General features: G+C 44.0%; 1 protein-coding gene across 1 annotated transcript in view; it reads left to right on the forward strand.

Moving 5' to 3' along the window:
- LOC134967024 (phospholipase A2 inhibitor and Ly6/PLAUR domain-containing protein-like) overlaps positions 1-12459 on the forward strand; it is a 50649-nt gene that overhangs the window by 18468 nt on the left and 19722 nt on the right. The gene's annotated exons all lie outside the window — the stretch shown is intronic.

Consider the following 12459-nt stretch of genomic DNA (forward strand, 5'->3'; position numbering starts at 1 on the left):
TTTCATGTTAGAGTTCTCTTGCAGGCCAGGATTTCCCTTTGCTCTGGTTTAGAAGATTCTTGTTTGCTGCCGGTGGTGAGTCTGTGTAATTGCAGCCTGTTTCCATGTGTTTAGCCTCACCTGACTGTTAATTGCACCTGTCAGTTGTGCAGCAGGGCAGCTGCACAACATAATTAATTAGGTTCTCTGCAGCTATTGGAGGGCTGCCTGTTATATTCTGTATCAGTGCATTACACAGATGCCGGTGATAGTTTCTGTCCAGTTTCTGTCTAGCTGCTTCCAGCCTTGAAGCATTCTGATCCAGTGTCTGATCCAGTGTCTGATCCAGTGTCTGATCCAGCTTCTTGCCTTGAAGCGTTCCTGTCCTGAAGTCCAGTGGCTGTTCATGATCCTGATCCCGTATCCTGTTCCTTGGTGTCCACTGCTCAGTCATTGGAACTCTGCCTATCCTCCGGTCCTGAGAGCCTGTGTCAGCTACATTGGGGGTTCCTGTCCGTTTGCCAGTATTTGTACCGGTTTCGTGAGTAGCGGCTTTGCCGTGTCCGTCGGCCAAGGCCGCTGTATTCTTTAGTTATTCTAGTTACTGGTGTTTTGCAGAGGGTTCTGCATACGCTGTCACCGCCGGTACACAACAGTATTGTGTCGGCGTGTGGACAGCATTACCTTGGTTGTTGTTTATCCTGGCTGCTGTGCCGCATGGATGTTTCGTTTTAGGTCTCTTTGTAGCCCCTAGCTCTCAGTTTGGTTTAGTTAGAGGTCCCCTTGTTATCATCCCATCTCGGTTCACGCCTTGTCTCACATTAAGACCTAGGGGCATCGGAGTTGGGCAGACTTAATCCGCCCTTCAAACGCAGCTGCCGGAGGCCCAAGAAACCATAGTCTCGCAGGCGCGAACTGACCACGCGGGTGAAACAATGGAGGTAGGTTGCTAGGGGTTACCATCACACCTGGCCATTACTTCAGCGTCACATTCTGGTGCTTTGGAGTTGCTACACTACACCTCTTTGTAAAAAGAACCAAGAATGTAACATACAGAGTCAGACAGGCAGCAGCACTACACAGACAGGCAGCAGCACTACGCAGTCAGGAAGCACTATGCAGACAGGCAGCACTACACAGACAGGCAGCACTCATAATAATAATAGCACTATAATTATACATATGTTACCTTATACTGTACAGGACTATGGGGGTAATTCCAAGTTGATCGCAGCAGGATTTTTGATAGCAATTGGGCAAAACCATGTGCACTGCAGGGGAGGCAGATATAACATGTGTAGAGAGAGTAAGATTTGGGTGGGTTATTTTGTTTTTGTGCAGGGTAAATACTGGCTGCTTTATTTTTACACTGCAAATTAGATTGCAGATTGAACACACCCCACCCAAATCTCTCTCTCTCTGCACACGTTATATCTGTCTCCCCTGCAGTGCACATGGTTTTGCCCAATTGCTAACAAAAATCCTGCTGCGATCAACTTGGAATTACCCCCTATGGTGTATTTTCTACAGTGCATTTGTCATGAAGCAGTGATTGCCGCGCTTACTGCTGCATCCCTCCCTTGGTGTGCGGCGGATGTTTGGCGGCTGCAGTGGAGGTAGGCATCCTTCCTGCACCTCTGTGTTTGGGTCCGTTGGCGGCTGCGGGCCTATGTCGCAGCCATTGTCCCAGCGGTTAGCTGAACATAGAGGCCAATCACAGGGTCCAGCAGGTCATGTGACCTCCTGCTCCAATGCGAGTGGGACGGGAGGTTTAAAGGAAGTGCTGGGCAGAGCCTCGACGCCTGGATATCATCGCTCCCCAGCTACAGTCAGGCTCATGCTGGTTCTCTGTTTATCCCTGGAGGATTCTGTTGTATAATCAGTTGTATTCAATACCAGTCCAAATCTCCGTTACGCTACCAGTAATACTAGCACCCAGCACGGTTCTCAATTTGTGTTGCCAGTCATATCCGGTACCCAGCCCAGTTCACAGTACACTACCAGTAATACCGGTACCCAGCCCGGTCCACAGTTGCGTTACCAGCTGTATCCGGTACCAGCCCTGATTTCAGTACACCACCAGTAATACCGGTATCCAGTCCGGTTCCCAGTTGCATTATCAGATATACCGGCACCCATCCCGGTTCTGAAGTTGCGGTACCAGTTATATCCGGTACCAGCCTGGATTGCAGCGCACTACCAGTTATACCGGTACCCAGCCCGGCTCTCAGTTGTGTTACCAGCTATATCCGGTGCCAGCCTGGATTGTTGTGTGCTGCCAGTTATACCGGTAATCAGGCCAGTCTAGTTCTTTCCGGTGACCAGCCCTGTTCAGTCCTATCCATTAACCGGTCTTGAAAAACAAAAGGTTTGAAACTAGCGCTGTAAGGAGGCTAATGATCTATAAGAAACTTTGGATACAAAGTGGAAGAAATGATTCACACTGAAATGGAGACGTGGATTCAATTATCCTCATTACCTGCAAAACATTGTGTTCTTTTCTTATTGGAATGGAACTTACATTGCGTTCCTTCCACGAATGCACATAAAGGTATCTTTCACTCAGCTCAAAACTTCTATTCTTGGAATACAACAGGGAGATATCATAGATAGATGACACATATCATTTTTGTCACGAGTGCATGTAACAGTATCTTTGGTTTTTCTAATCACAGAAACGTTGATCCTCATAAGGATTTTTTCAAAGGAATTTAATAACAAACAGGGTTCCACATAAAATCACAAAACAGGAGCAGAGAATGTCAGTGTGTGCCAGATCCCTTGGAGCGTTTTGGGCTCACACATACGTCTTGGCTGCAGACTCATAGTGAAGATGACAAGAAAAAGTCCAAATCCTCCTGGGTATTAGTCTGATACACACGTTCCTCCTCACACGGACAGCTTCAATGCGTTTCTGGGATCACTATCCCCTATGTCAAGAAGTGCTGTCCCACTAACAGAGCAGGGATTTTATCCCTCCTCACTCCCGTCACATGTCATCCTTCAATTAAAAACACCTGATCATATTATCTCGGCACAATACAATTCTCATTTTAGCTTCTTTTCAAACCCTAGTTTGATTTAGTGCCAGTTTTAGTGACAAGCTAGAATGGAATAGTTTTTCATTAGATTAAAATGAGAAATACTCCGGAATTAACCCTTTAAAATCGTAGATACATTCCCATTCCTACTTCTAGTAAAAATAGTATACTACATCCTCCTGCATTTATAAAAGGCGGTGTAGAGGGATTTATTAATATTATTATAAAAGTTTTTTAAGAAAAGTTCTTCTTATATTTTTTTTTTTAAAGTAAGTCTGCGCAGATACCACGTGACTACTGGCAGCCAATCAACAGGCTTGAAAACAGCTTTACAGCATCAAATACAAAGTATAAATACAAGTAAAACATAATGTATCACTTTTAAACAAATTCCATTTTTTTATTTATTACACATGTATCCAAATATACACGTGTATCGAATTAAAAAACCTGCCAACATAGCAGGACTCAGGGAAGTTCATTGAGTACTCAAAACGGCCACCCGTGAGTCTCCCCTGGGCCGATAGTAACATTAGTCCCGATCCACTTTACTATTGGTATAAAGAAATACTGAATCCATATTCAAAAACAGGATATCCATACAACATAAGATGGTTTCTTTCAGATGTGTATTTAATCCACCAGTCTGCTACAAACTTAGTATGATCTTCATAATGGACATATACTGTCCCAAACAAAAAAGGGTTGATTTATAAAAAGGGGTAAAAAAAATATATGCCGTAAAAAAAAATATACAGTATTTTTGTTTCAGCTGGCTTGAGGATTACATATCCATACATGATATAGCATATACAAACATTAGCATGGATATTATATTTTCTGGATGTATGATCTTAATATCCTTTTCCAAATATGACATATCGAGTTCGCAGTCCATTAGAATGGTGCACCTGTAAACAGCTCATTTGATCATGAAAATATCGACAGACATACATATAAAGAAATTCTGTTAGTACACAGTGGTAAACTAAATTCATACAAAGGGCGGGATTCAATTCTTTTCACCCATTTCCACACCCGTTCTGTTTCTGCCCTCAGGGATGTTGTATCATTATTTCATCCTGCTACTTCCGGAGTAGCGAGGCATCCAACCCTTTACACAGCTAAACCTGATTACTATGGGCGCAATATGCGCGATAACGGAGATCATTTGAATCTCACCCAAACAATATTTTACAAGAACCATTTTGTCTCAAAATCCATGTTCAGGCCGTGCGGTGTAAGTGTCTTTAACTCATAAATAGTTCGCATTTCTAATTTGGCCAATGTTTCTTCCGAACTTTTTACCCTCCAATTCCCTTTAGCAAATCTGATTCCACAAAAACTGATTAGGTTCCAAGAATAGAAGTTTTGAGCTGAGGGAAAGATACCTTTATGTGCATTCGTGGAAGGAACGCAATGTAAGTTCCATTCCAATAAGAAAAGAACACAGTGTTTTGCAGCTAATTAAGATAATTGAATCCACTTCTCCATCTCAGTGTGAATCATTTCTTCCACTTTGCATCCAAAGTTTCTTATACATCATTAGCCTCCTTACAGCTTTAGTGTCAAACCTTTTGTTTTTCAAGTTGTTCCTAGAGTTTCGGGTGTACTCTCTTTTTGTTTGAAATCTGATGCTACTTTTTGCTATAGGGGCGCAAGGCTTTTTCCATTGTTTTTGTGATTACTCATTAACCGATCTTGTCCAGTCCTATCCAGTAACCAGTCCGGTTCAAAGTCTCCAGCTTCCTCTCCAGTGCCAAGCCACTCCGGGAAGCTCATGGTTAAGTTATATTGAGTTTCTGCATGAAGAAGACTTACATCCGACCACCCCAGTTCCGTCATGACACCAGTTCCTCTTCCCGACCATCGGAAGAATCCCAGAGTGCACTAACACTTACTCCTGTGACAGCATTGCGTTACTAATCTGGTACATTATCATGCATGCACTAGCAGTATTTACTATATGTATTTATAAAGGGGTTCAGCCCACGTACCCCAACTAGAGATTGGCCACAATCCTAAACTGGGCAGCACTATGCAGTCAGGCAGCACTACGCAGACAGGCAGAGATCATCTTAATTATTATTTTTGCTCAGTATTCACTACTGAAAGAGAGGGGAAGGGGCCACAGTTCAGTTGCTGGGATATTCAGGAAAATGAAGTACATTTACAGAGGAGAAGGTCCTAACAAAACTCTCAAAGCTGAAAGTGGACAAATCTATGGGGCCAGATAGGATACATCCAAGGATACTAAAAGAACTTAAAGAGGTGCTGGCAGCACCATTAACAGAATTATTCAACCAGTCATTAGCTACAGGAGTAATTCCAGAGTACTGGAAAAGGGTGAACATAGGGGGTAATTCAGACCTGATCGTAGCAGCAAATTTGTTAGCAGTTGGGCATAACCATGCGCACTGCAGGGGGGCAGATATAACATGTACAGAGAGAGTTAGATTTGGGTGGAGTGTGTACAAACTTAAATCTAAATTGCAGTGTAAAAATAAATCAAGCAGTATTTACCCTGCACAGAAACAATATAACCAGCCAAATCAAACTCTCTCTGCAAATGTTACATCTGCCACACCTCCAGTGCACATAGGGAGTCATTCCGAGTTGATCGCACGCTGCAACTTTTTGCAGCCCATGCGATCAACTTGACGTCACCTATGGGGGAGTGTTTTTTTGCATAGCAAGACTGCGATCTCTTGTGCAGCCCTGCTACGCAAAAAAAGTTTTGTGCAGAACAAGACCAGGGTGAGTGTTACTTACCCTGTACGATGAATCCAGCGTTGAAGGTCCCGGATTTGACGTCAGACATCCACCCTCCAAATGCTTTGACATGCCTGCGTTCGCCATACTACTCCCAGAAAATGGTCAATTTACGCCCTGGAACACCTTCCTCTTGTCAATCTTCTTGCGGTCGCTGCTGCAACTGCTTTTTTTGACAGTATAATCACTGCCCAGCACCGACCGGCTGCTGTGTATGTGCAGAAATGACCAGTACGCACCACTGCGACAAACAGCAGCGTGCAAATGGGTCAGAATGACCCCCATGGTTTTACCCAACTACTAACATTTGCTGCTACAATCAGGTCAGAATTACCCCCATAGTCCCACTGCACAAAAGAGGGAGTAAGGAAGAGGCAAACAGCTACATACCAGTGAGTCTTACTTCAGTAATAGGGAAATTCATGGAAACACTCTTCAAAAGAAAGAGTTGTAGATTATCTCAAATCCAGCAATTTACAGTATGTCATGACTGTGGTTTTTGTGAACCTGGCATGTTTATGAAGTCTGTGCGGGTAACTGGAGGACTATGTGTATATTTGGCTGGTCTGTGGGAATCAGTGAGATGAAGTAGCAAGGAGCAATCCCTGACCGGGGATCGGACCCAGGCCTCGGCAGAGGGAGCTGTATCCTGACCACTGGATCACCAGGGACTTGGTGTTGATATCAGGATGGTGAATGTATTGGTGAGAATGAACTGGATATACTGTCACAGAAGTAGGTGTTTGTGTAACTTTGAAATAGGTTATCTGGAGTTGCGCAGATCTGGGGAAAGAGCTGAAGACGAACCAGACTGGTTACCGGTGAGACTGGAACTGGGCTGGTTACTGGCCAGACTGAGAACCGGGCTGGTTACCGATGAGACTGAGAACCACATTGTGAACCAGGCTGGGTACTGGTATAACTGGAAACGCAACTGTATGTAGAACAATGGCTGTAACTTTTAGATGAGGCTGAAGATGAACTAAAGACTGTGGCTGTGTCTTTAAGACGAGACTGAAGAATACTGCAGCTGTAGCTTTAAGATGAGACTGATACTGGATATAACTGGTAACAAAACTGTAATCCAGACTGGGTATCGAAAGAGCAGAGTTTTACAGGAACTAGTACGTGACTGATCAATACTTTGGCTGTGGCTTTAAGACGAGACAGATGAATACTGCAGTTGTGTCTTTAAGACGAAACTGATGAATACTGCAGCTGTGGCTTTAAGAAGAGACTGAAGAATACTGCAGCTGTGGCTTTAAGACAAGACTGATACTGGATATAACTGGTAACACAACTGTAATCCAGACTGGGGAATGAAAGAGCAGAGTTTTACAGGAACTAGGACGTGACTGATGAATACTGTTGCTGTGGCTTCAAGACGAGACAGATGAATACTGCGGTTGTGTCTTTAAGACAAAACTGAGGAATACTGCGGCTGTGGCTTTAAGACGAGACTGAAGAATAATGCAGCTGTGGCTTTAAACCCAGGTATCCACTGCCTACAAAATTGTGACATGCCTAGAAATGCGCGCACATCTGTCTGTGTTCTAGGTAATGGATGTTTTACCATCAGCTCCACCCTCTGAGGGTCTAACTGTTTTTGGCCTGGGGCCAAGTAATGACACAAATGTTTAACTTTGTCAGTACACAGCTGAATTTTGTCCTGCGACACCTTGTGACTTGTTTCTGCTTGACACCTTTTGACTTGTGACTTGTTATCTGACACCGATGCTTCAAAATGATTTGAAGCACATCAACAGGTCATTCACATACTGGAAAAGGACTGAGACAGCTGTTGGTACAAAAGATTTCAGGTTATTTTGCAGGTATTGCGAATGCAAACTTGGGCTATCTATATAGCCTTGACTTAATCGTTTCCAGGTATAATGAACTCCCTTAAAGGTAAAAGCAAACAGGTATTGAGAATCAGTATGTACAGATGGAGCCTCCTTTATCTTTGCCTGCCAGAATGCAGGCGTGCACTCCCGGCGTGACTAGGTGATCCGTTTGCTTAGTCACACCGGGAGTGCACAGAGCCACTTTTCATTGCATTCTCATTGCTTCTCATTCTCATAGGCGCTCACGCCTGGATGGAGACTCTCTCCATTCAAGTGAATGGGGTGCATCTTTCATCTGGTCGCGCACGCCCGTCCAGACAGAGATGCTCACAGCGTAAAGGCGTGGTCGCACCTAGTCACAGACAGAGCCACGACTAGTGTGGCTCCATCTGTATTGGCACTGAAAAGGCACTACATAGATCTATAACCATGAAATACATATGGGTCCACGGTTATCTTGGCTAGTTTGCTGTGCCTAGGCACAACATGGTTTATTAACATAAACCCTTCATCTATTGTTCTCAGCTGCAATACAATACAGAGAACAATACAGCAGGGGATTAAGTCCGACTGGCCAGTCTCAGTTAATCCTATTAAAGGTCAAGATAAAAATGGACCCATCTGTATGTAGTGTCTGTGGGAATCTGCATCAAAATGGTGTCTGGATTAGGCACCACTGGAAAATGCAATTCCACCATCTTATTCAAGGCCCTTAAATCCTGAGTAAGACGCCATTTAGTTGGTTATCTCTCTACAAGTCTTCTAACATCTGCCATTATTAGTCCATGGGGTATATGCAATTGTGGTCGAATTCTGGCTGGAATTCAACCGTTTTTGGATTCGACACAATTCGACAGGCGAAACTCTCCCGCCGGGACCCGAATTCAACATATTCAGTAAATAACGAATTTGACAGTACCACTGTCAAAAAACGGACCAAATGACGAATAGTGTGTGGCTTGGATTCGACTTCATGGACGGCACAAAAGTGTTCAATAAATCCAGAAAAAAAATGCGTGGAGTCCCCCCTCCTAAGCATAACCAGCCTCGGGCTCTTTGAGCCGGTCCTGGTTGTAAAAATACGGGGAAAAAATGACAGGGGTTCCCCCGTATTTGAACAACCAGCACCAGGCTCTGTGCCTGGTCCTGGTGCCAAAAATACAGGGGACAAAAGACGTAGGGGTGCCCCATATTTTTAACACCAGCACCGGGATCCACTAGCCAGAGAGATAATGCCACAGCCGGGGAACACTTTTATATTGGTCCCTGCGGCCGTGGCATTAAATCCCCAACTAGTCACCCCTGGCCGGGGTACCCTGGAGGAGTGGGGACCCCTTAAATCAAGGGGTCCCCCCCTCCAGCCACACAAGGGCCAGGGGTGAAGCCCGAGGCTGTCCCCCCCATACAAGGGTGGCGGATGGGGGGCTGATAGCCTTTTGTGTCAAAAAAAAGAATATTGTTTTTTGTAGCAAAAATACAAGTCCCAGCAAGCCTCCCCTGCAAGCTGGTACTTGGAGAACCACAAGTACCAGCATGCGGGGGGAAACGGGCCCGCTGGTACCTGTAGTTCTACTATAAAAAAAAATACCCAAATAAAAACAATACACACACTGTGACAGTACAACTTTAATACATACATGCACACCAACATACATACATACATACATACTTACCTATGTTGACACGAAGAGTCGGTCCCCTTCTCCACGTAGAATCCATGGGGTACCTGTAAATAAAATTATACTCACAACAATCCAGTGTAGATTGGTCCTCTTCTTGTTTGTAATCCACGTACTTGGCAAAATAAAAAAATTAAAAACACGATCCATGCACTGAAAGGGGTCCCATGTTTACACATGGGACCCCTTTCCCCGACTGGCGGGACCCCCCGTGACTGCTGTCAAAGAGGGTCCCTTCAGCCAATCAGGGAGCGCCACGTCATGGCACTCTACTGATTGGCTGTGCGCGTCTGAGCTATCAGTCAGGCGGCGCACTCGAGATACAATGTAGCGCATAGGCGCTCCATTGTATCCAATGGTGGGAACTTTGCGGTCGGCGGTAGACCACAAGAGTGACCCCACATAACCTTGCGGTCTACCGCTGACTGCAAAGTTACCACCATTGGATACATATTGTATCTCGAGTGCCCCGCCTGACAGCTCAGATGCGTGTCAACATAGGTAAGTATGTATGTATGTATGTATGTTGGCGTGCATGTATGTAATAAAGTTATGCTTTCACGGTGTGTGTGTGTATTGTTTTTATTTGGGTATTTTTTTTGTAGTAGAACTACAGGTACCAGCGGGCCCGTTTCCCCCCCGCATGCTGGTACTTGTGGTTCTCCAAGTACCAGCTTGGGGGGGAGGCTTGCTGGGACTTGTAGTTCTGCTACAAAAATTTTTTTTTACGCAAAAGGCTACCAGCCCCCCATCCGCCACCCTTGGATGGGGGGGACAGCCTCGGCCTTCACCCCTGGCCCTTGGGTGGCTGGAGGGTGGGGCCTTGATTTAAGGGGTCCCCACTCCTCCAGGGTACCCGGACAGGGGTGACTAGGTGGGGATTTAATGCCACGGCCACAGGGACCAATATAAAAGTGTCCCCCGGCTGTGGCATTATCTCTCTGGCTAGTGGAGCCCGGTGCTGGTATTAAAAATATGGGGACCAATACGTCTTTTGTCCCCCGTATTTTTGGCACCAGGACCAGGCGCAGAGCCCGGTGCTAAAATACGGGGGAACCCCTGTCATTTTTTTCCCGTATTTTTAAAACCAGGACCGGCTCAAAGAGCCCGAGGCTGGTTATGCTTAGGAGGGGGGACCCCACGCATTTTTTTTCTGGATTTTTAACCATTTCACACCCCTTCCAACTGAAAACATGCACTGATCTCTCCATATTATTGTACTTAGTAAAAAAATATATATATTCTTTTAAAAATCGATTAAATAATACTTGTGGCTCTCAAATAGACAAACCAAGTAGATAATCCCTTCAAATATAAATAGATATGCTATTAGCAATAAAAAAGCACCAAAAAATACATGTTTTTAACAAATTTTATTAGATCACGACAGAAAAATAAGGCGGAATGAAATTGACGAAATGACTGTCGAAAAGCACTGTTGTCAAATCGACATTCTTCAACTGAATATACTTTTGTCGAAAAGCCGCATTTTAACATTGCAGACATGTCGAATTGAAAAAATGTCGAATTGCCAAAAGTCGAAAATGAAACGGCAGGTTTTTTGTCGAAAAGTACTGTATTGAATTGTCGAATCAAATTCAACAGTTTTTTTGTGTCGAAAATGACCCGTTTTTCGACATTTTCGGCAATTCGACCGCAATTGCATATACCTGTACCCCAGTGATCTTTCCAATCTCACATATTATTGGCTTTGACATACACTGGTTGTCCAAACAAGTACTGTGTTGAAACATGATCCAGGTTGATGGGATCAAAAGTGCTATTATTTGTGATAATTTGTCAGGTAATTAATATGTAAATCTATAGAAAGAGTCTAGACAATTCTTATGTACAGCAATTTTTGTTAAATATTGATATATAATCAGAGACTCATTTTTCATATTATTGCCTGTATTAGACAAAAGTAGCTGCATATTTTTTAAAATTTATGTTGTTTTCACACTACATGGAGTAAAATTAAACAGAGCTGTAAGTAGACATTTTAGTGCCCTTTGCCAGAAGAATTGGTTCCACACACACCCCATATTTAAAATAGTGACTGTATGGAGAAGATGTGTGGCCACAGAATAGTAGCAATTCACATTACAGTAAATTGCATAGTAGTGTCCATTATTCCCATCACACCTCACAGTAATGTCCATTAGTCACATTACACTGCACAGTAGTGTCCGCTATTCACATTACACTGCACAGTAGTGTCCATTATTCACATTACATCACACAGTAGTGTCTCTTCTTCATAGCACACCTCACAGTAGTGTCCGTTATTCACATCACACCGCACAGTAGTGTCCGTTATTCACATTACATCACACGGTAGAGTTCGTTATTCACGTTACACCGCACAGTGGTGCCCGTTATTCACATTACATCGCACAGTAGAGTTCGTTATTCACATTACATCGCACAGTAGAGTCCGTTATTCATATTACACCACACTGTAGTATATGTTATTCACATTACACTGCACAATAGTCTTTGTTATTCACATTACACTTCACAGTAGTGTCTATTGTCTATTATTCACATTACACCATACAGTAGTGTCTCTTCTTCATATCACACCTCACAGTAGTGTTCATTATTCACATCACACCTCACAGTAGTGTCTGTTATTCACATTACACCTCACAGTAATGTCCATTATTCACATCACACCTCACAGTAGTGTCTGTTATTCACATTACGCCTCACAGTAATGTCCATTATTCACATTACACCACACAGTAGTGTCAATTATTTATATTACCTCCTCCTCATTCATCATCAACCCCGCCCCCCCAAATTTGCTGTGCATAACCATCATCATCACCTTACCTGTGGCATTATAACATGGAACTGCTCCACAGCTATATCTGATGGCAGTCACTCCTTTCAGAATAAGGGAGTGGGGGGGTGGGAGGTGGAGCTTGACTTACACAGGCACAACTGAGGTTGCAAACAAAAAGAAGGTGCTGGACGCACGCTGCTGAGAAGTACAGTATATTAGTAATATACATCATAGCGGGTGCTGAGCAAAATGACGTAGCAGCCGCCTCCAACAATAGTGCACCTGCATTGTGGGCAGAGCACCGCTTGTACCACTCTAGTGAAGGCAGAGGCGTAGTGTGAAGCTATGGCTCC

The sequence above is a fragment of the Pseudophryne corroboree genome, chromosome 10, assembly GCF_028390025.1.
Source record: "Pseudophryne corroboree isolate aPseCor3 chromosome 10, aPseCor3.hap2, whole genome shotgun sequence".
NCBI lineage: Eukaryota > Metazoa > Chordata > Amphibia > Anura > Myobatrachidae > Pseudophryne > Pseudophryne corroboree.